General features: G+C 39.7%; 1 pseudogene; it reads left to right on the top strand.

Moving 5' to 3' along the window:
• The first annotated feature begins 1,831 nt into the window (after positions 1-1,831).
• LOC126023266 (uncharacterized) lies at positions 1,832-1,942 on the top strand (annotated as a pseudogene).
• Positions 1,943-3,549: the final 1,607 nt, after the last annotated feature.

Genomic DNA, 3,549 nt, shown 5'->3' with positions numbered 1-3,549 from the left:
GATAGGCTCTTTAGCTTAGTTCCCTGTACCCATTGGGGGTGTTCCTAACTTTCCAATAAATACTGCTATTCTGGTCACCCTCTTCCTCTTGCTCCTTATGATGGAAAGGTCCCCTGACTCGTGTTTCATCTCTCTTTAGCCTGGTTTGGATTATTCTAGCAGTGGCCCTGCTCCAGACCCATTACCCCCTTTCACATGGGATTATGGCATGTGGAGTTATTCACAGCCCACCCCAATGTGCTATTGCTCAGGTCCCAAAGTGCTTCATTTTTAGAGCTCTAAGGTCTATGCAGTGCTGGGAATGGAACCTGACTGTTGTGCTTGCAAAGCATGCACTATAGATAGCTGAGCTTTCTTGCTCTCGTACTGATGCCAAAAGTCTACCAGGGGTTCTCAAACTTTTTAAACAGGGGGCCAGTTCACTGTTCCTCAGACCATTGAAGGGCTGGAATATAGCTTAAAAATCACTCAGAACAATAGTGAGCCATGAGCCACCGTTTGAGGAGCCCTGCCTGAGAGTGAGAGTAATAACTGAGAGTCAGAGAGGAGAGAAGCAGAGAATGAGGCACACACTCCACAATGTGTACTGCAGCCTGGCCTAGTTGAAGGCTAAGCAGAACAGGTAGCGGTGGCAAAATCACTGGGCAGGCCAAATAAATGTCCCCCATGGGCTTCATGTGGCCCATGGTCTGTAGTTTGAGGACCCCTCAAGAATGTAAACTTTACATTCTTGAAAGGTAAAACACCACTCCACATGGAGGTTGAAAAAAAAAAAGCCATTTGGGAATAACAAAAGGTTTAAATGACCAAAAATAAATTCCAACTCCAAGGCCTGATAAATTGGAGGTTTTTCTACCAAAGTTCTAGTTTTCAGCTATGAAGAGGTTTCCAGTGGGAAAAGTCCAAGAAACCCTGGTCTAGACTGTAAGAAATTTCATTCTCTACCCTGTACTGCCCATTCTATCCCACTAGTTTTCTCCCAGTTTTCTCTCTGGATTGCCCATTGGTCATTTTCCTTTATAAACCTGAGCTCAAGGAGAGATCACAGCCAATTACTTCTTTTATACTATGGAGTACTCCTGCAAAATAGCATGGTTCTTTTCCATATTATTACCATACAACAAATGCTCTCATTTGTAACAAATGCATCAGAATCTACAGCACCACAAAGGAAAATAATTGCCCTTTCAAACTGTGTTCTCTTTTTCAAATTCTGCCCACATTCTGTGACATCTTTTAGCTAAAAAGTGCTTCATAATTTATTTCATTGAAACTTCCTCTGTGATAAACTAGAGACTGGCTAACTTTTCTCTTGGATCGTTCTCACCATGCTATGGACATATCAGTATCAGAATATTAGGAAAGTAGATATATAGTAGTAAATATATAAGGTTAAAAAGAAACATATGTTTTAAAATTATTTAGTTCTCTAAAACTATTTATGCCTCATTAGGAAAGACACTTAAAAATCTTCTTGCAACAGCATATCAGGTCCTATCCCAGAGCCCATATGATCTTCTAAACCCTACCAGGAGTGATCCCTGAGTGCAGAGCCAGAAGTAAGCCCTGAGAACTGCCAGGTATGGCCTCAAAATAACAAAAATAATGTTTAGTGCAGTCACAGAAATAAGTACACTGAAAACTATCATAACAAAATGTGACTGAATGAGGGAAGTAGAAAGCCTGTCTAGAGTACAGGCCTGTGTGGGGTGGGGAGGAAGGACACTTGGGATATGGGTCATGGGAATGTTGCACTGGTGAAGGATTATATATATATATATATATATATATATATATATATATATATATATATAATAAAAAGAAAAGATAAAGCCTCCCAAGTCTTACCACAAGCTGTGTTCTTTACACTGACTGTATAGAAAGAGGAGGTACAGTAAATGTACCCCATATACACCTCAACCCAATTCCAATCTAGATATTGTTACTACAAACTTCCTTCAACATCATTGCAGGATCCAATTCTATTATTCATGTACTCGCAACACATAAAAAAATATAGTGGTAATGTTTACAGTTATGTCTATTTAAGGGCACAATTTTCCTTCTTTCACAATATTGTACTATATCCCTCCACCACGGTTTGTGTTCCTCTCTATTTCACTCTTCTCTCTGCCGTCTCTAGTTGGCAGTCTCAGTCCTCTGATTTGCTTCCATTTGGTTTTGTCTCTTCCCTTTCTCTACTTCTCCAATGACACCACCCAACATTAGTCTTTGTCCTTCTGACTTAATTCATGTAGCTTGAAATGTACCTCCAGTTCTTTCCATGTAGCTGCAAAAGGCAAGATTTTTTTCTTAGTGCTGAGAAGTATTCAATTTTGTATCTCTACACCACACTGGCTCTATGCTTTCATCTGCCAGTGAGTACTTGGGTCACGTCCATACCTTTCCTATTTGTAAATAGTGGTGAAGTGAATATCAGGTAAAAAAAACTTTCTTGACAGTATTGTTATCTGTAGAAAAGAAAACTACTAATGTCTCAGAATTAGCTCAGAGAAATATTACTTATTAACTAATTTAATTTAATAATGACACGTGTCATCATTGATCACCTTCTGAAATCAGGAGGGCATTTCGCTGTGGTGATCCTTACAAGTGTCTGCATATTGTGATTGGAGAAACCTGGGCTCAGAGTCAGACTATGAGCACTGGTCATATCTACTATGTCTTTCTGAATATTTTTCCTATCAGAAATGAGAATGAAATAGGTATTGTTCAAATGGCAACTTTTTAAAATGCCGGATTACTTACTATAAACTATAAGCAGAATGTTTCAGAGGGTTTCTATTCCTTAGGAATATTGAAGCTAAGGATATCAAAGGTGCTCACCCCTTGGCCTTCTACTCTTCCTTATGTTCTCCTGGGCATTAATTTCCCACCAAAGAAGATGCACCCATGCCCCTAAGCTCAAGGCATATATATAAAATATGTATAACATTCATATATATAAATTATATATATAAAACAAGTTAATTGGTGAGATAAAGAAAAGAGAGGGCTGGAGTGCTAGCACAATGGTAGGAAGGAAAGGAGAGAAGTAGGTTAAGGTAAGTGCTGACGGGACCAGAGAAATAGCACAGCAGGGAGGACATTTGCCTTGCATGTGGCTGACCCAGGTTTGATCCCCAGCATCCCACATGGTCCCCCAAGCCTGCCAGGAGTAATTTCTGAGGCAAGAGCCAGGAGTAACCTCTGAGCACCACTGGATATGGTAAAAAAAATAAATAAAAATAACAACAAATAAAGACAAGTGCTCAAGAACGAACATGGGCTTCTGCTGGTGTGAAGGTGGGGAAGTAATTTCTCATCTGAGGGGAATGTGGGCACCTGCCTGTGTGGGCTGCATGGCCATTTATCCACCCATAGGCCACATGAATAGGACAGAGTGCTCCTGGGTGTTCATGTTTCATAAAATTTCCTTTAAAGATTCTGATTCATTAATAAAAATAGGACTTTAGGATACAAATATTAAGCCCATTTCCATTCTGGGTGGCATTTTATATTTTTCCCCAGCTTTATTCTTACTCAGTG

Source organism: Suncus etruscus, chromosome 11 (genome assembly GCF_024139225.1).
Source record: "Suncus etruscus isolate mSunEtr1 chromosome 11, mSunEtr1.pri.cur, whole genome shotgun sequence".
NCBI classification, from domain to species: Eukaryota; Metazoa; Chordata; class Mammalia; order Eulipotyphla; family Soricidae; genus Suncus; species Suncus etruscus.
The sequence above is the reverse complement of the archived record's forward strand: the minus strand, read 5'-3'. Positions and strand labels throughout refer to the sequence as shown.